The sequence below is a fragment of the Gopherus evgoodei genome, chromosome 7 (assembly GCF_007399415.2).
Source record: "Gopherus evgoodei ecotype Sinaloan lineage chromosome 7, rGopEvg1_v1.p, whole genome shotgun sequence".
In the NCBI taxonomy this organism is placed as follows: domain Eukaryota; kingdom Metazoa; phylum Chordata; order Testudines; family Testudinidae; genus Gopherus; species Gopherus evgoodei.
Genome location: NC_044328.1, coordinates 128,151,010 through 128,172,424, shown reverse-complemented (window position 1 = coordinate 128,172,424; position 21,415 = coordinate 128,151,010). Strand labels below are relative to the sequence as shown.

The 21,415-nt window shown below is 43.4% G+C and overlaps 1 protein-coding gene across 10 annotated transcripts in view; it reads right to left on the bottom strand.

The window, feature by feature from the left end:
* Positions 1-21,415, bottom strand: part of FHIT (fragile histidine triad diadenosine triphosphatase) — a 1,100,662-nt gene that overhangs the window by 405,209 nt on the left and 674,038 nt on the right. Inside the window, exon 1 of one of the 10 annotated variants that reach the window (XM_030569094.1) lies at positions 18,080-18,494. The exons of the other annotated variants lie outside the window; for them this stretch is intronic. The gene's annotated coding sequence lies outside the window, so the exon portion shown is untranslated. Of the gene's footprint in view, positions 1-18,079; positions 18,495-21,415 lie in introns of those variants that run through there. 10 annotated transcript variants of the gene reach the window in all.

The window sequence follows — 21,415 nt, the reverse complement described above, 5'->3', positions numbered from 1 at the left end:
GGGTTGAAAGTTCACTTTTGAGGGTGGAAAATATCTGGTTTCAAACGTACCGTTAAAAAGCTATCATTTTAAAACAGCATTGGCATTTCACAGCAGAAAATGCCAATACGTTCATGAGGTTTCCGTCACAACAGTTCTCACTCACACACTGCTGCAGAGAGCTAACATTCCATGTTCAGCATTTGGGTGCTACCGCGTTGTTGCGCGTAATGGAAGCGTCATAAATTAGAAGGAAACTGGGCTGGGTGACAAGTGATCTTGACTTCCATTATGTGCCTCCAGGGCACAGCATAACTGACAGTCAATTATCCAGCAGAAGTGTTTGTGTAATGAACGTATGGTTGCAAAGAAATGGACACTAGTTGCCAGCTGAACTGTGTACATGGAACATAGGGAATAATACCATAGGCCTTCAATCCTTGATCTACAAGGAAAACTCCAGGAGCAAGCAATACTAATAGAGATATTGAGCCTGATTTTCCATTATCCTGCACCTTGGGGTAGTCATTTACATTCATGCAACATGGGCGTAAATAGCTCTGATTTGGTACCATTTTAAATACTTATTTGGCACTGATTCAATGAATGACCAAGGATCAGGGAACTTGGAATTTGGCCCGATAGCTTCTGTAAGCCAGTCATTAGGGAGCATCGATACAAACACACACGCTAGTTAGCGTATCACACTTGCAATGGCAGAGACTGTTACTTAAATAAACAGTGATACAAAGAGGAAAAAACATGAGTGAGCAGTGTCCATGCAAGCACAGTGCAGCATATTGCAGCTAAATAGTCAGATTACTGATACTGTAGTTTAGCAAAACTAATGATGAACTAAACTCAGGTGCCTAATCTAAATCTGCAAGGGAAATATGTACTTTCTATGTTTATTTCATTATTATTTCATGAACATCCTATGCTTGTTGATGAATTCTTTAAAGTATATTTACGCAATCAAGCATAATAGCGGTATAATTATCTGAAACCTATTGCAGTTTTAGAACTTTACGAGAAATCTAAGTGTGTTTCATGTAGGTAGCTCCTAAGGTATCTCACTCATGAGTTCATTCCCTGCTGTCTGTCACTGCAAAACCAGATACAATGACAAGCTATTCTGTATCGCTATTCACAGTCGTCAGGCAAGAAAAGAGAAAAATGTCATCTGGAGAGGGAAGGCAGCCCAGCATAGGCCCACCTAACGCCACCTCTATACGGTGTCCACATTCTTCACTCTTCCAACCCAAGGCCCTGAACAGAGATCCAACAAGATAGCTTTGAACCCAATAAAAACCCACTAACATAGTAATGCATTCCAGAAGCCGGCATCTGTGCCTGGTTCTGACTATTAATACAGTTGCCACCTTTAGGGGAAAAGAACACTACTGGAGTGGGTGGCTAATCAAAATGATGAAAAAGAGGCTTTGTACTTAATGTTGCTGCCATGGTGATCCCTTCCCATTCTGCTGCTCACTGAGTCAAAAGCACTTGCTGGTTCCTCTTGGCATTTGATGTCAACTCCCTTTTAGATGCAGAGGTGATAGTGCAGGCTTGGCAGCTTGCAAAACAGCAAGGAAGCACAAAATCAGGCAAACTGTTTTGGGCCATAAGAGAGGGGACAAAATGAATAGCTAGAATCTGCATGGAGTTTTATTGAAAGAGAGAACTAGATGCCACCGTTTTGTGGATTTCTTCCAGTCCAGACGCAGAACATCACCACAAGGAATAGTTCAATGCCTGCCATTCCATGAAAGTACATTTTTCTCTTCCATCAGTGAATATCCCCATTTTGTTTGTACCAAAAACAAACCACACCCCATCCCACCCTCAATAACACCTTAGAGTGAGGGACAAGACAATGAAATTAGTCTGGAAGCAAAGGAAAGCTATTTACACCTAAAGGGAATCGTTATCGGGATTGAAAAGATTAAAGATGGACAAACACATTTTCCTTTGTTTCAAACTCACACCAATTGTTTACATTTTAAATTAGGCAGTTTCAATGTTATCTAGTTTTTGGAAAAATGACACTTCCTCCTCCTAACAACAGACGGGATCACTTTGCTGGTACCCCCTGAAGACAAACAATAGAGAATCAGATAGAGTACTGCCCCCCAGAAGTTAACAGATGGGGAGAGAAAGAGCAGTCACAGTCTTCTGCAGAAGGTATCTGAGAATCTGCTCTTTAGGATAGACAAATCTGATTTTATCTACTTAGTTAAAGCGAGGCTTGGAAGGATTAGATATTTATAGGCAAAGGTTGGTTTCACCGTACACAATAAATGGGGAAAAAAGCATTTCTACTGATAACTGAAATTTACAGACAGACAAAGTAAGAAAAATGTATGAAAACTTATTAGAGTTAAAACCCAGTGTTCTAGACTTGTGATTTAGGCTTGCTACAAATGGACCAACGAATGAACAGTAAAAACAGGTCCAACTTTTTGATTTAAGGAAATTTAATTTGTATATTTTAACATTAGATGATAATGAGTTGTGCCTGAATGGTTTTCTTAAGATTCAAATTTTAAATAATAACATTGTCTATCATTAAACAATTGTCTGCCCTCACATAATTTCCCACAATTATTTAAATTTAAATAAACAAACATAGATAAAAAGGGCTTAAATCCCATAAGTTTGTACAACTGTGAACATTTGAATTGATAAAAATCTCAACAAATGTTGAAAAATAATCAATATTATCCAAAGAAATGATTTAAAAAAAATGAAAATTGAATTCTGCCAAGCACAGTTAAACCTAAGCAACTTGAACAGTTCCCATTGAGCACAACCAAAATGGAGTTGGTGGCAGGAAATATCTTCTGCCACACAAATAACTCTGACTTTGAACTTCTTACTGACAACGAATCAAAGGTTTCATAAATTGCATAGTGTGTAAGAGAAGTTCCAAGCACACAGGTTTGCACTTGGCAGGACAGAATGGAGGTCGACTATCAACATCACCATAGTTCTAAATTTTGACGCACTCTTTTGAACTTTCAGTGTTGCTGTGGTACAGCCAAGACAAATGGGAGGGAACAACCAAGTAGCAATGACTGTAAAAAGAAATACAGTGGATGCACTTTCAAAAGGGCTACATGCGACTCTGTATTGAAAGAGTAGCCTTTTTAGGGCCAGAAGCTCACACAATGTCTCCAAGAAAGGTATGACTGCAAGGAAGCTGTCAGTCAGATATTTGAGCAGATATGACAATCAGGATACAGAGTCATTCATGGGGATTAGCAGGTTTCCTTCCTAGTGCTACAGTAAAAGGATTAGTTCTTTGGTATTTTTACAATCTTGAAATACCTCAGGAAAGTTTATTATTATTATTTTAACTATCTGAGCTAAGAAAATATCACAGTATTTCTCTGTAGGATATTAACTTATTGCAACTTTAAAAGCACTTTGGATTTTATCTCTATACCTTTATTCCATCATTCTAATTGACCAACAAATTTCCAGTGTAATACTTCGTTTTATCTCACCCTTTGCTTTATTAATTCTGTCCTTTTTAGCCCCAGTTCTGCTTTCCACCTGATATTTGATTAATTCTTGATCACTGCTTCTGTGCATTATGTTTCTAAGCTACGCTATTGTGTTAGGGATTGCACCAGCGAAATAGAATCCCTTTTATTTGTGCTGTTTATTAACCTTCTGCATTGTTCAATGCCCGGTTTTCCTTTGGTACAACAGATACTGTATCTGACCTCATGCCAGCTACCAAGTTTCGGTTTCCAGCAATTGAAAAATTCTTTATCCCAGAGTTACTGCATTTATTGAGGTCAAAGATTCTGGACATTTCATATCCTTGAAATGCATTAAGTTATTTGGTCTAGTGGACATCCAGCTGTTAAAAAGGAGCATCCTCAACTATTCTTTTTTTTTAAATCAGTGAAGAATCTTCAAGGTAGTTAACAGCCTCATATTGCCAGGAACCTTTACTTCAACTTTCACAATAAAGGTACAGAGATTAATTTGACCTGCTCCATTCTAAAATAATTCATATGGCCAAATAGAAAGCAACATAGCTGTATATATACATATTGTATAGGATATACACTCGCTGTAATTTGAGATTATGCTTTTTTTTTTTTTGCTAAAATTGCAAAAAATAAAAACATAATAGGTGCCATTAACACAGAGTAGAATCGCAGACATACTGCTTTGGATCTAGCATTACTTTTATGTCAAAGGACCCATTAGGATTTAGGCGATGGTTGTGTATTGTTTTAATATGCCTTCACAGCACGCACCACAAGGATTCCTTTGGAACTATTAAAATGTATGCTGGCAACATGAATTAACAATAATAGATATTGTATATTAGGGCTCCATAATACCTAATGCATTTAACCATTATCTATTTATTATTCTTAATGCACATTCACCTAACATACTATTGCAACTCTTAAGAGGAGTACATATTTGTGCACTTAATAAACCCAACATATGGCACCGAAAAAATAGTTATGAAACGTACTTGTTAGTGGCTGCATTTTAAACCTGAACTTAATTGTTTTTCCTTTACCGAGTGAACTCAGCATTCAGTAGAGTTTCATTTTAAAAGTCCATGTGATTTTTTTACTTGGAAAACTCAAAAACTTGCATGGACAGGGCTTCCCCTAGGCACTACTGTCAAGCAACAAGGAGAGGAGGGATAGCTCAGTGATTTGAGCATTGGCTTGCTAAACCCAGGATTGTGAGTGCAATCCTTGAGAGGGCCATTTAGAGATCAGGGCAAAAAAACAAACACACCATTTTTGGGGATGCGTCCTGCTTTGAGCAGGGGGTTGGACTAGATGACCTTCTGAGGTCCCTTCCAACCCTGATATTCTATGATTTTTGGAGGGAGGGATAGCTCAGCGGTTTGAGCATTGACCTACTAAACCCAGGGTTGTGAGCTCAATCCTTGAGGGGGCCACTTAGAAATCTGGGGCAAAATCAGTACTTGGTCCTGCTAGTGAAGGCGGGGGCTGGACTCAATGACCTTTCAGGGTCCCTTCCAGCTCTCTGAGATACATATATCTCTAAGGAGGAAGGCTACTGTAAGTTTAAATAACAATACCACTGTGAAATGTGAAAAATCTAAGTTAAAATAAGCACTCAATGTTCATTTAATGTGCAATGTCACACTAACTGAGACTATGCAATACCCAAGAACAACCAATTAAATTAGGACAAAGTGTCAACCAGGATTCAAATGTCCTTGCAGTCAGTGTTTTGAAATCAATATCTTAACATTAGTTACACTTTTTAAATGTATGTTTCTGAAGGATTGATTCCCTCAAAACTAACAAGAAAAAAAATACCCTTTAAGACATGTCTGAGAGTTGAAACATTTGACACTCCTGATATTTTGCTAACAACTATCCAAACGCTTCTAAAACTGAAAATTATGTAAGCAAGAATATGAAACTCCCTCTTAGTTTGTACATAGCTGACAAAACAAAACACAGTGGTTCATCAGTAGTGGATCAGTGCTGCTAAAGATAAGTCACTAATAAGTGACTTATAATATTACCTCCATGTCTGAGAGAAAGTTTGTACAGGCACAGTTGTAACTTTTGCATATATGTGTGTGTGTGTGTGTGTGTGTGTGTGTGTGTGTGTGTGTGTGTGTGTGTGTGTGTGTGTGTGTGTGTGTGTTGGGAGGTGGGGGAGGGTGTCTGGATAGCTCTAGAGATTGGTAATTGAATATGGAGCCTTTCACTGGAAATTGGCCATGGCTAATCTAGTCTATTCCGGTAGTGCCTGAAAGCTACCACCATCATACGTGGCCTATGCATAATAAATTGGTGTCTGTTCAATTCCTAGTGGACAAGCATTCACACCTCCAAACTTCTGCCACATGTGACACCTCTGCTGGAAGTCTCGGCTAAGTCTGAGCTTGGAGACTTAATTACCTTCTCGGGGTTATAGTACAAAGTGACTCACATTGTGGTGCTTACAGGGTTGCTGCCCATGGTGTATCTATTCCATAGATAAAAAAAGGACTCCTCTCTTCCTGGTTATGCACAGATTTCTAAGACACCTTTCACCATGCTGTCTGGATGCCAATTTCAGTCATCAGGGCTGTCACTCCAGAACATTTAATGAACACTAAGAATCGATTTTGTTTTTAAACTAAACCCAACAACAAACTGTTTTCTGGTGACCTTGTTGCTATGTGATTGTGACAGTCTGTATTTCTATGCTCACAGGTTTTACAAAACTATAATGGATTTTGTACAAAGTATACCTTGTGAGATACCATTTGAAAACTCAATTTGCTGATCATTACTGTCCTGGTAAAATGTGTGTGGTAATAGTGTATGTAAAGTTATAATATTTTACTCTATGATGTTACTAAGACATATTCTAAATCTGGGGAAACAGCCACAAACCAGTTCCTTAGAGATAAAAGGCAAATTGACACCTTAGCCAGGTGTCAGCTAAATCAAATGAACCATCCTTGGTTAAGTGGCCATTCTTTGGCAGGAAAAAGGATGTGAGCAAGAAATTTATATCTCAGCAATGAACAGCTGGAGGTTCCCATCTCCAGAGACTGGCTGTATCCTGAATCTCAGGAGGAGATAATTTTCAAAAAAAAAAAAACTATAGGAAAAAGAGAACAGAGCCCCCCAAATCTCTCTCCCTGCATCAACACCACGAGAAGGACAAGGAAATTAACAATGAACTGGAGGAGAGGTCCTAGCTGAAAGGACTCCAGCCAATAAGACTGCTAAAGCATGTGGTGAGAGAAACCTCTGCTTTGAATTCACTTAGCTTGTTAACTTAGGTATTAGTTTACGTTTTACCTTTTATTTCTTTGTAATCAATTCTGACTTTTATGCCTCATTACTTGTAATCACTTAACATCTCTCTTCGTGTAGTTAATAAACTTGTTTTATCTAAACCAGTATGTGTTTGGGAAACTTCATTTGAAACAACAAGGTTTGTGTGTATTATTTTCTATTAATGAAATGATGGACTTTATATGAGATTCTATGGTCCAGAAGGTTGCTGGGCAGTACAAGATGCCCATTTCTGGGGGAAGTCTGGGACTGGGAATTTGCTGGTGTTGCCCTGCAGCATAATTCAAGGAGGGCTTGTTGTAGCATTCATACAGTATAGCTGGGAGTAATTTACATGCTGGAGGCTGGGCCAGAAGTGTGTGAGCAGGCCAGGACTGGCTGCTCTCACAGCAAAGCAGTGTAAAAGGCACCCCAGGTGGGAGAACTGAGGGGACACAGCTGTTCAACCATCCAGACTGTACCCTGGGGAATGTCACAGTGATGTAGCATCAAATGGAAGAGAAGAGCTGGTCTCATTCCCCTACTTTAAATGCCAGCAGGACTGAGAAAAACGATGTCTTATTGTTTCCTTGTACTTCTTTGCCGCCTATATCCACTTTCTATCGCTTGACTTATTGTCTGATTGTAAAACCCTCGGGGCGAGGAAGCCTTTTCCTTACATCTTTGGACAGTGTGTACATGATGGGACCCTTGGCCACGATGGGGGCTCCTAGGTGCTCCAGCAATAAATGAAATAATAATAATATAAAGGGCAGCAGGTTCAGAACCAAGAAGGAGAAAGTGCCTGACATCATCCGACAGCCAGCACTCCTGCTGATACAGGAACATTGTTGATAAGCTGGAAGAAATCCTGCTCAACTCCCCTTGCCCAACAGGATGGTGGTTGCAACTTAAGGGCAAGAGTGCAATACCCTTATTTGCAATGAATAGAACCCTCCACCACTGAATAGTGCCACTGAACGCAACGGGATTACTTGTGGAGTAAGGAATGACTCTGCATGAGGGAAGGTATCACACTCCGGCACTACACTCTTAAAGACAGAGGTAAAGAGTGCTGAAAAACTATAAGAGCTTCCATAGGGAGACCGAGGATACCAGACCCAAAAGAAAACAGCGACTCTCTCCCCATCTCAAAATCTTGTACCACAAAACAGCGGCATCTTGTCCATTCCTCTCTGCTTTAGTCGGGGGAGAAATATCAAGAAACTAACAGCAACTGCATAACGTAACGGCATGCGATTGCAACAAAGGGTAAAAAAGAAGAGACTGGAAAACTTTCAGCATGTGATAGCAACAGACCAGTGCCCCACCACAGAACCCCTAAATAGAATATATATTCCTTGTCTGGGTGAGATGTTATGCTCAGGCTTCTTCTGCTCATGATTGATGGCATCTTCTGAGGGGACTCACAGGAGTCTCAGTATCCCACACATGCTACAATAGAGTTCTCTCCTGCCTTGTCTGGGGAACACACCACATATCTGATACACAGATTTCAGCAAAGTTTGAAATGGGGTAGAGAACAGAGAGAGAGAATGGGCTCATAGCACAGAAACAAATCCTTTTTTTCCTGCTCTCATTGCTCTCCTTTAATCTCCTCTTTCATGTTTCTTTTTCTCTTTCTCCTTCATGCGAGAGCCATTGTGCTGAATACTAATGAGGCAATACTTGCTCTGACCCAGTCACTCACTCACTCCCTCCTGGATAATTTCTTTGGGTAACAATCACACGACCCTCTCTTTGTGTGCGCCAAGCAGATACCATAAGGTTAAATTCGTACGTGCAGGTAATTTTGCTGGTACCCAATTTTCAAAACCAGTCTCTCTACTTGATAGCTATCTTCTGATTCCATGTCTACTGGAGCTTTGCTTCCCTTTCAGAGAGCCTTTTTCATTTTCCTTTCACAAAAGTGTTTCAATCTATCTTCCATTTTAATTGAATCAAATTTAATTTAAACCAAATCAAAAGGTCCTTTCAATACATCTACATAAGAAAGCACTTAATCTTAATAAACTACCATTTAAGATGGAGAGGGAATCTACAGTAGCTGTGAAATATATAACAAATCAAAATTCTCTCTTCGTGTAAAGGAATGAAGCCAAAATAAGCTCACTCTACTGTTTAAAGTGTACTGCAGATAACGTATGAGGAAGAGAATTGTGCAGCTGAAGCAAAATGCTGGACTGCGAACTATTTGCTGGAATCTGAATAGAATCCCATTTCCCAAAGCAGTTTAGCACCAGAAATTGACATTTGCTGGGACTCTGTATTAATGAAATGAAGATCCTTACCCCTTTCATATCTTATTACATTTTGGCAGACAGTTCAAAAAACTCAAATAATTTCCTTTGCTTAGGAAGGGAGGGGTTAACTCCTCTGGGATTCTCAGCTTCTTCGTTTCCATGACTGTCTAGCATATACATTTTGTTACGACTGAGATATTTTTTTTTTTGAATGTGTAGATACCCAATACGTGGTGCTTCTTCTGCAGCAGATAGCAGGCATGGCTCTGCACAGCCTGGCACTGTATAGTCCCACATTAAGTAGCAATGGTCTGTACTATAAAAAGACACATGAGCTCTGTTGCTACCAGTGAATAAGGGCCACCAGAGTAAGGGAGACCACTCCATCAACCACCCAAGTTCTTCAACAAGACTGCTATAAATGCATTGCTGAAAGATACCTGCTGAAGAAAAAACAGGTTAAGGTGCTACTGTTGTGTTGACCATATTTTCAAAATCTAAAAAAGAAATATTTTTCCTGGCAACTTTTTTTTTAAGGGTACTGGGATACTCATCCCTTCAGTGTAGAACAGCCACACGAAATCCTGTGTGCTACTTAAACACAGTGGGGGCACAGCTGGTATGTAGGACCTTGAGCAGAACCTGTGCACTGAAACCAGTTTCACCCTTGGGCAATATTCATAAGCTAGACCAGTGGCCTCCAACCTTGTTACACCCAATGTCACTTTTTGAATTTAAGGGCAACATAGGATCTACCCTGCCTCTTCCCTGATACCCTGCCCCACTCACTCCATTCCCTGCCCCCCCCCGTCACTCGCTCTCCCCTATCCTCACTAACTTTCACCGGGCTGGGGTAGGGGGTTGGGCTTTGGGAGGGGGTGCAGGCTCTGGGCTGGAGACAAAGGGTTTGCAGTGTGGGAGGGGGCTCTGGGCTGAGCGTGGGGCCAGGGCTTGGGATGCAGGAGGGGGCTCCGGGCTGTGGCAGAGTTTTGGGGTGCAGGAGAGGGTGCAGGATGTGGGCTCTGGGCTGGGGCTCCGGGCTGAGGTGCAGGAGGGAGTACAGGGTGCTGGATCTGGGAGGGGGATCAGGACCGGGGCAGGGGGCTGGAGTGCAGAAGGGGGTATGGGGTGCTGGCTTTGGGAGAGAGATCAGGGCTGGGACAGGGGGTTGGGGTGCAGGAGGGTACATGGGGTGCCAGAGCTGGGGGGGGGTCAGGGCTTGGGTTGAGGTGTAGGAGGGAGTTCAGGGTGCAGGAGGAATTATGAGGTGGTGGCTTTGGGAGGGGTTCAGGGCTGGGGCTTGGGTGCAGGAGGGGGATTGGGGTGCTGGCTCTGGGAAGGGGCTCAGTGCTAGGGTTTGGGGTGTAGCCTCCCGCTAGGCAGCACTTACTTCTAAGGCAGGCTCCATTCCTAACCCAGCCGGACGCTGCTCCTGCAAGGGTCAACGCACCCTTGTGGCCCTGGAGGGCGGGGGGAGAGGCAGGGGGCACGTGGCTCTGTGTGCTGCCCCCTCTGCAAGCACTGCCCCAGCACCTCCCTTTGGCCACAGCTCCCCATTCCTGGCCAATAGGAGCTGCAGGGGCAGAACATGGAGCGATACCCCTGACCCTCACCCAAGGGGCCATGCTGGCTGCTTCCTGGATCAACATGGGGGTAGGGCAGACAGGCAGCCTGTCTTAGCAGCAACCCCATTGTGCCGCCAGAGATTGCGATTGACCAGGTGATCCTCTGAGATCGACCAGGTGATCCTCTGGGATCAACCAGTCAATCGCAATCGACCGGTTGGTGACCACTGGTCTAGTGAATGCTGGGAAGGAATCTTTGGAAATGGTGGTACATATTGGTACCAGTAATGTCGGCACATCTCAGAGAGAGCCTAGAAGTGCATTTACATTATTAGAGATAGGGCTTCAATCCAGAGTCTGTAGGTTTACCTTCTCTGAAATGCTTCCGCTCCCATGTTCATGGCCAGCTAAATAGAGGGGTACTTTAAGATCTCAATGCCTGGATGAAATTATAGTGTAAACAGGGAGTGATTAAAATGTAATAGTACTAGGAAAGGATGGGCACCATCCCAGCCAAGAGCTGGTACAGAAAACTGACAAGTGATGGCAGTGGTGGGTGTGGAGCAGGGTGTATTTAAACCAAGAGGTCAGGAAAAACTGACAAGTATTACACAGTACTCAAGATGAACAAAGATGCCTGGCTTGAATGTCAGCAACACAAAGGAAACTCTCTATCCAATACTACAGAACAGGACAGAAATTACAGATGAAACACAGATCGAACAGGTTGACACCACACAGGTTAATTCTTGAAAATTATCAGAGATAAATAAAAGATGCACACGGCCAAAAGATATACTAATGTAGCCTTTCCTTTCTGGTAGCCCCCAATCCATTTAACAGTCTAAATTGGAGAGAAGGAGAAAGAGTAATTGGCATGGGGAAATGTAGCACTGCATGCTAGGTGGCATCTAATGTACGCTCTCTGAACTCCCCAGAGGGCCCCCTATCCCACCAATCAGCCTAGATCATGCCTAGCCCTTATGCAGGGATACGAATAAAGGATGGTAATCCTCTAATGGCTTCTAGTGGTCTTTTCTGCAGGACCAGTACCCCCAAAACAACAGACTAATACAGCTTCAGCTCTGTTCCAAAACCCAGTTTGCTAACTGGAATATTTTCAATTGACATTTCCACTAGGGTGTCTTGATTTTTAAATACTGGTACCTGATTTTTTGAGACGGATTTATGCTTTTAGTAGATTCATAGACTTTAAGGTCAGAAGGGACCATTATGATCATCTAGTCTGACCTCATGCACAATGCAGGCCACAGAATCTCAGCCAGCCACTCCTGTATCAAACCTGTGTCTGATTCATTGAAGTCCTCAAATCATGGTTTAAAGATTTCAAGATGCAGAGAATCTTCTAGCAAGTGACCTGTGCCTCACGCTGCAGAGGAAGGCGAAAACCCGCCCCCCCCCCCCCCGGGCTTCTGCCAATCTGCCCTGGAGGAAAATTCCTTCCCGACCTCAAATATGGTGATCAGCCAAACCCTGAGCGTGTGGGCAAGACTCAACAGCCAGACACCCAGGAAAGAATTCTCTGTAGTAACTCTGATCCCACCCCATCTAACATCCCATTGGGCATATTTACCGCTAGTAGTCAAAGACGAATTAATTGCCAAAATTAGGCTATCCCATTACACCATCCCCTCCATAAACTTAGCAAGCTTAGTCTTGAAGCCAAATATGTCTTTTGCCTCCACTAGTCCCCTTGGGAGGCTGTTCCAGAACTTCACTCTTCTGATGGTTAGAAACCTTCATCTAATTTCAAGTCTAAACTTCCTGATAGCCAGTTTATATTCATTTGTTCTTGTGTCCACATTGGAACTGATCTTAAACAATTCCTCTCCCTCCCTGGTATTTATTCCTCTGATATATTTATAAAGAGCAATCATATCTCCCCTCAGCCTTCTTTTGGTTAGGCTAAACAAGCCAAGCTCTTTGAGTCTGCTTGCATAAGACAGGTTTTCCATTCCTTGGATGGTCCTAGTAGCCCTTCTCTGTACCTGTTCCAGTTTGAATTCATCCTTCTTAAACATGAGAGACCAGAACTGCACACAGTATTCCAGATGAGGTCTCACCAGTGCCTTGTGTAACGGTACTAACACCTCCTTATCTCTATTGGAAATACCTCCCCTGATGCATTAGCTTTTTTCATGGCCATATCACATTGGCGGCTCGTAGTCATCCTGTGATCAACCAATACTCCAAGGTCCTTCTCTGTTACTTCCAGCTGATGCCTCCCCAGCTTATAACAACAGTTCTTGTTATTAATCCCTAAATGCATGACCTTGCCTTTTTCACTATTAAATGTCATTCTATTACTATTACTCCAGTTTACAAGGTCATCCAGATCTTCCTGTATGATATCCCGATCCTTCTCTGTATTGGCAATACCTCCCAACATTGTGTCTTCCGCAAACTTTACTAGTGCATTCACACTTTTTGTGCTAAGGTCAGTAATAAAAAGATTAAATAAGATTGGTCTCAAAACCGATCCCTGCGGAACTCCACTAGTAACCTCCCTTCAGCCTGACAATTCACCTTTCAGTATGACCCATTGTAGTCTCCCCTTTAACCAGTTCCCTATCCATCTTTCAATTTTCATATTGATCCCCATCTTTTCCAATTTAGCTAATAATTCGCCACGTGGAACTGTATCTAATGCCTTACTGAAACCGAGGTAAATTAGATCCACTGCATTTCGTTTGTCTAAAAAATCTGTTACCTTCTCAAAGAAGGAGATCAGGTTGGTTTGGCACGATCTACCTTTTGTAAAACCATGTTGAATTTTGTCCCAATTACCATTGACCTCTATGTCCTAGAAAATTATTTGAAGGAAAAAGTAGTCAAAGACCTTGCATACTATAGGCCTATAGTTGTCTGGATCACATTTTTTTCCTTTCTTAAAGATAGGAACTAGGTTAGCAATTTTCCAGTTGTATGGTACAACCCCTGAGTTTACAGATTCATTAGAAATTCTTGCTAATGGGCTTGCAATTTCATGTGCCAGTTCCTTTAATATTCTTGGATGAAGATTATCTGGGCCCCGATTTCGTCCCATTAAGCTGTTTGAGTTTGGCTTCTACCTCGGATGTGGTAATATCTACCTCCATATCCTCATTCCTATTTGTCATCCTACCATTATCCCTAAGCTCCTCATTAATCTCATTAAAGACTGAGGCAATGTATTTGTTTAGATATTGGGCCATGCCTAGATTATCCTTAACCTCCACTCCATCCTCAGTGTTTAGCAGTCTCACTTCTTCTTTCTTTGTTTTCTTCTTATTTATATGACTATAGAATTTTTTACTATTGGTTTTAATTCCCTCTGCAAGGTCCAACTCTACTTGGCTTTTGGCCTTTCTCACTTTATCTCTACATGTTCTGACCTCAATAAGGTAGCATTCCTTGTTGATCACTCCCATTTTCCACTCCTTGTAGGCTTTCTGCTTTTTCTTAATCACCTCTCTGAGATGCTTGCTCATCCAGATTGGTCTACAACTCCTGCCTATGAATTTTTTCCCCTTTCTTGGGATGCAGGCTTATGATAGTTTCTGCAACTTTGACTTGAAGTAATTCCAGGCTTCCTCCACCTTTAGATCCCCCAAGTTATTCAGTTCAATCCACTTCCCTAACTAATTTCCTTAATTCTTTAAAGTTAGCCCTTTTGAAATAAAAAACCCTAGTCACAGATCTATTTTTGTTTATCCTTCCATTTGGTTTAAACTGAATTAGCTCATGATCACTCGAACCAAGGTTGTTCCCTACAACCATTACTTCTGTGAGGTCCTCACTACTCACCAAAACCAAATCTAAAATGGCATCCCCTCTTGTTGGTTCAGCAACTGCTTGGTGAAGGAATCCATCAGCTATCGCATCCAGGAAAATCTGAGCCCTATTATTATTACTAGCCCTTGTCCTCCATTCTATATCTGGGAAGTTAAAGTCTCCCATGATCACAAAATTCCCATTAGTATTTACTTCATTAAAAACATTAAAAAGGTCTCTATCCATATCCAAATCAGATCCCGGCGGTCTGTAGCACACCCCAAGCACTATCTCAGGGGAGGCTCTAGTAGCTTTCTTCCCCAGTGTAATTTTTGCTCAGAAAGACTCCGTCTTATCCATTCCATCCCTTCTTATTTATTTGCAGTCTACCTCATCATTGATATACAATGCTACTCCATCACCTTTGTCTTTATTTCCGTCTTTCCTAAATGGTACCTACCCTTCAATACCCGTAGAACAGTCATGACTACTATTCCACCATGTTCTGTTATCCCATAATATCTGGTTTCACTTCCTGCATCAGTAACTCTAGTTCCTCCATTTTGTTACCTAGGCTCCTCACATTGGTGTATTGCTATTTGGCTTCACTCACATTCTTTACCCAATTAGGCCAGACATTCTACTGCCAGTATCACCTATTAGAATTGTATCTATGGTACCCTTCCTCCATATGTCCATTCTTCTACCCACAACAGTATCCTTTCTTGCTTTGTTTTCTTCTCTCTCAATGTTAAAATCCAGCATGGAGATTACCTGGACATCTCCAAACCATCTCCCCCAAATTCCTAGTTTAAAGCTCTCTTAATGAGTTGTGTGAGCCTCCATCCCAGAAGTCTATTTCCATCCCTACTCAGGTGAAGTCCAACCTGAGAAAACAGTCCTCTGTCCATGAATGCCTCCCAGTGGCCATACATCCCAAAGCCCTCTTTATTGCACCATTGCCTGAGCCAGCTGTTGATCGCTATAATTTTGTTACACCTTTATTGCCCTTCTCTAGGAACAGGTAGAATCCCATTGAAGATCACCTGAGCCTCCATTTCCTTAAGTGTCTTCCCCAGCCTGGATAGTCTCCCTTGATATGTTCCAGCGAGAATCTAGCCATATCATTCATTCCCACATGAAAGACAATCAACGGATTCTTTCCCGCTTCTGTTAGGATCCTCTTCAGCCTCAGGTCCCACATCTCGTATCTTAGCACCCAGCAGACAGCACACCCTTCTGTTCTCCGGATCAGCTCTGGTTACAGGCCTGTCTATTCTTCTTCTCAGCAAGGAATCCCCCATCACGTAGACCTGCCTTTTCCTGATGACAGTGTGATTTTCCAGTCTATCCCCTGTTCCCTCTGGCTGCATGTTCTCTTGATTCCTATTCACCGTTGCAGTCCTCCGCAACCCATCCTGAATCCTCCTGGGGCTCATATTTGGTGTAGCCTCCACTGACTCCTCCCCTCTTCTTGTAGAACTAGCTGCTCTTCTCTTCTTCCTTGCTCTCTCACCTTCAGCGACCACCTGCTGTGCCCCTTCTTCATTTTCCAACTCTGCAAACCTGTTCCTGAGCTCTATTTCTCCTTCACTGGCCCGTCTTTCCCTCTGTCTGGTCCTGTTAGTCACATGCTTCCACTGTCCACTTTCCTCACCCAGCAGTCTCCCCTCAGCGTTCTTTGGTCCTGCTTCCATCTGCAAGTCTGAGCTTTTCCCTTCAGACTCATGTCTTTGCTCCATCATTCACTCAAACCCCCTTCTGAACTTGACCAGAGTTTCCACCTGCATCTCCAGTACTTGGATCTTTTCTTCCATCAGCTCTATCGGGTGGCACTTCATGCAGACAAACTCTTTTCAGGTACCCCCTCTAGGATCATGTACATGCCACAGCTTCCACATCTAGTCATCTTCATTGTGTCTTCCACTGCTTGGGTCACTAAAACTGCTGCCTCTGTATCTGTCATAGGCTTCCCATCTAAATCCTGTAAATCTGGGAAACACAAACCAACCCAAAACACCACCACCCACAGCAAAACAACCCCCCAACAAGCACCAAAACACTGCTAGAACACTGCACACTCCCTTCAGTAGCCTGTGTGTTCCTCTGCCTCTCTTGGTCTTCCCCCAAACTCTCTCTGCAAACTCCCCTGTTTACAGCTCTATTTGCTGGCTCCTGTACTGCTGCAGCTGTCTAGAATATGATTCGATGTGAAATAATAGCACTTGAGCATTAGATGTATATTTTTATAAAATTTAACAGTGCATGTACACATACATACACGTGGTATGTGTGTGAACACACATGTGTAATATACATATTGGCAGGTGAGAATTATCTACTAGGATATTATCAAGGCAACTCCTTTGAGAAAGAACTTTGCCATTTAAACTATTGCCAAGATTATCTCATAGGAAGCATGGAGTTGGCCAAATGAAGCGGACATAAAAATATACGCTTCAGAAATCTAATAATAATGAAGAGGAAGCTTGGGGCAGAAAGTAGGATGACATATTGCAGAGTGCCAATTACCAGTCACACTGTACCAGAACAAACATCAGCACAACATAATCCAGATAAAAGGGTGAGATGTATATTTACACACACAGAATAAAATGACACTTATTTCACTCCTCTCTGCTGCAGGGAAGGTGAAAACTGGACCATTCTGCTTGTAGGGGGAATGAAGAAAACCACAGCTGAGCATCATCGTTCTGGATTCATGATGAAACAGGGCACTCACTCTGCAGGCTTTCCTGGGGAAGGATGGGAAGTTTAATTTACGCTCAAATCTCCACGGAAGCTGCATGAACTGAATCCTTACATGCTCCAAGAGCTCTGGTAGCCACATTCCTTCCATGCCTCGCCCCTTCACACAATCCTGTATCCCTGAGAGCAAATGAATACACACACACCCTTTCCTGGGCGGAGTTTCTCTCTGGCACAGTCAGGGCCGGCTCTAGGTTTTTTGCTGCCCCAAGCAAAAAAAAATGTTGGCTGCCCGTCCCCCGCTGCTTTTTATTTTTGGCTTTTACACATTTGCACTTTGCAGTTTTGTTTTGACTGTTTAAAATTTAAAAAAAATGAAAACAGAGAATGTGTAGTTAGTGAAATAAAACAATTTCCTACTAGTGTAATTTTAACATTTAATTTTAACAAGTCGTTTTCGTTTTTGTCCCGGCATTTTAGCCCTATAACCACGGGCACCAACGCAAAACGGAAATTAGCACAAATGACGCCAATAGGGCAGCAAAGTACACACATGTAATCGTGATTTGAGTGACCGTGTCACAACATGACATGGTATTTTTCAAGTCACACTCCTATCGCACTGCTGTACTTGCCGCAGGTAAGGTGCTAGTCATCAGGGTGAGAGAGCTCCCCATGAGCTCGGATACACACTGGCCCCAGCCCTGCTGGTGTTTTCCCAGCGCTGAGGCCGCCCAGCTGGGAGCCCGAGGGGCATGCAATGGAGAGAACTCCGGGGTTGGAGGAGCCAAGGAAGAGGTGCTGGGCTTGCTGGACAGATGCTGCCCCTCCCTGCCAGGTCACTCACCCCCCACAGCAGGGGAGGCAGAAGGAGACTCCAGGCGCTGGAGTGCTGTGAGCGGCTGGGGAGGGAGGCAGCAGCCTTTGGGGCTCCAGAAGGCAGAAGCTCCCCAGGGGTCCCTAGGACCCTCCCGCCCAGCCCAACTCTTACCTTGCTGCAGATCGGGCTCGAGGTGGATTCATGTCCCGTCACCGCCACTCCCAGGGCCAGGGGATGGGGCTGCTGCTGGATCCTAGCCCCGCTCATCCTTGGTCTTCGCCTTGGCCCCGGCACGAGCTGGGCTCAGCCCGGACTGCCGCTCTGCTCCAGTCTCCTCTGCCCTGGCAGGAGACGGTGCGCAGGGGCGGAGGAGGAGGAGGCAGAGGTGGGGACAAGCCGAGGAGGAGCGGCCTGCCCGGGCGCCATGTTCCCTCGTCCTCTGCAGCCGGAGCAGGGCCGTGTTACCGGCTCCCACCTAGGGGGTGGGGGATGGCCGCTGGCCATGGGAGAGCAGAGGGGACAAGCCGAGGAGGGGCCCGTCCTCTGCAGCTGGGGCAGGGCTGCGCTACCGGCTCCCTCTGCTCTTCTGCGGTCAGCAGCTGTCCCCCCACCCACCTTCCAGGTGGAGCTGGTAGCGCGGCCCTGCTCTGGCTGCAGAGGACCGGCCACTCCTCCTTGGCTTGTTTGCGCCGCTCTCCCGCGGTCTGCAGCCACCCCCCCACCCTCCAAGGTGGCAGCAGCGGGGACAAGCCGAGGAGGAGCGGCCCGTCCTCTGCAGCCAGGGCAGGGCTGCGCTATCAGCTCCCGCCTGAGGGGTGGGGGTGGCTGGTGCCCGCGCAACAGCTGCGGGGACACGCTCCCCACTTAGCTGGCTCCCTGCCCAGCTGCACTTGGCAGCAGAACAACAGGCTGGTTACCGCCCCCCTGGGCGGACAGGGTCCAGCCCAGGATGCTGCTTGAGGTATGAGCTGGGGCCCCAGCATTATGCCGCCCCATATATTTTGCCACCCTAGGCACCTGCTTGTTTAGCTGGTGCCTAGAGCCGCTCCTGGGCACAGTGTGTTATGTGACACTATTCAGTAAGTCGTCCTGGTTCCTTCCCCTCTTGTCCTCTTCATTATTAGTAGTTTCTGAAGCAAATATTTTTATGTCCATGCATCTGATGCCTGATTTTCAAAAGTGCTGAGCACCCAACGGTAGCCACTGAGGTCAAGGCAGGCTATTTCTGAAAAAAAAATACTGCCTCAGAGGGCCCCCTTTCCTCCCCTGGCTTAAATTGTTCTAAAACTGTAGCTGGCTCACTATGGCTTATGTTACTTGGTTCCATCATCCTTGTGTCTCACCCCCGTACCCTTCTCGTTGTGTTCTTTAAGATTAAGTTTCTTGAGGGACCTCTAACACCACTATTTCTGAGGACTTTTTTTTTAATCTGACATCTGCAGTGGATTTATTTCTCTGGTATTTTTGATTGCTAGAATTAAATGCAAGTATAATGAGATTGTCTCTCTTCTTTCTTCCTCCATATGTGTGCTAATGGACCAACACACTATTTTGCTCTCACTTAATTTTCTACTGATTTCTGTTTCTCACTGATATGGGGGCTGAGGTACGACCAACCACTACATACAAGGCTGCAATAATAATTTAAACAAAGGTTGCTCATTCAGCAATCCCAAGATTTAAGTGATCATGAATTTTCTGACAGCCATCATTGCTCACTTAGGACTGAATGTGGGCTAGGTAGACAGGTGGAGGATTTAAACACCTATGGTGAAGCTAAAGGCATGGAACATTGTACCTAGCCATTGATGGCTAAATTGTGGTAAGTCATCCAAGGAAGACAGACACTTCTTGCTGGGGATTCCATACTCAGAAGAACCAAAAGAACATTCTGCAAGGGACAGGTGGACAGCAGGATGATGCTGCCTTCCCAGAGGAGTCAAGAGATATCGCTCAGAATTTGGCTAGGCTTCTGAAGTTGACAGGTAAGGATCCATTAGTGTTTGTTCATATAAACACTAATGACACTGTGCTGAGGGATAGCTTGCAGATAGTAAATGACTTCAGGATACTCAGAAGTGTTCAGAAGAAGTGTTCAGAAGAAGACTGTCCCAGTAATATCCTCTGAGATCCTTCCTGTCCCACAAGCAAAGGAAGACAGAATGCAGAAGATTCTGGAAGTGAATCGATGGCTTAGTAAGTGGAGGAGGGTTTTGGTTCTGTAGAACATTTGTCCAATTCTATAAGGAGAGGAAGCGGCATAGTTTGGATGGCATCTACTTCAGCAGAAGCGGAAGCAATCTCCTTGGGCACAGGCTGACTAGAGTAGTCAGGAGGGGGTTAAGCTAATAAAAGGGGAGGGTAAAAAGAGGGAAGATATGAGCACTCATTTTGCACAAAATCAAAAATTAATCAAGGAACCAAAGGACACTAAGAGAAGAAATTCTTTAATTGTCAATATACCAATGCAAGAGCCTGGGTAACGAACAAGAGGAACTGGAATTGCTCATTTATTTGCATAAATTTAATCTAATTGGTATTACTGAAAACTTGTGGGATGGTTTGTACTATTGGAATGTTAAAATCCATGGTTAAAACCTATTTAGGAAGGCTTGACTGGGCAACAGGGGACAGCGAGTGGCACTATGTCAAAAATAGCATTACCCATTTCTGAGACATTGATAACTCGGAACAAAATAATCTTGAATGTTTATGGATCAATGTCCTAACAGATACAGCTCAAGATGGGGTATCTGTTACAGACCACTCAGTCATACTCAGTTAACACAATGACTGTCTCCTTATGCACCTATTTACCATGTGTAGGAAAACAAACAGAGTGATCAGGGGGACTTCAGTTTGAGTGAGGCTAGAGATTTCATGCTGCCAGTACTAAAACATTCTTAGAATTTCCTAATTCAAAAAGTGTTGCATCCAAAATGGGAGAATTCTATATTAAAACTTGTCTTGATAGAGTAAGAAGAACTGATCACAGAACTAAAAATTAATGGTATCTTAGGTACAAATTATCATGACTTGATCACATTTATAATGTGCAAACAGAATTAAGCCCAAATCAGTAATACACACACACACACACACACACACACACTGCTTTAAAAGGGCCAGTTTCACAAAATTTGAATCAAATCAGGAGGAAGAATTTCATTCAAAAAATGTGAATGATAATTGGGGAGTGTTCAAGAACACTTGACTAGATGCGCAAAAAGCCACAATCCCACAGCTGAGAAAGAAGGCAGTAGTGCTAAAAAGCTGACCTTGTTTAGAAGGAAAATGAAAGCAGCTTGTAACCAATGATTTGAGTTTATTGTTCATTTATGTGTGATGTTATGTCACATATAATCATTGTAAGCAAAACAGATTTAAGTTGTAGGGTTATAGAAGTATAAGATTGACAAGTATTTAGAAGAGGTAATTATGTATTAAGTATGTAAGTAAGTAGGGCTGAAACGCAAGGCCTACAGGCTGAGGCCTGTAAGATTTTAG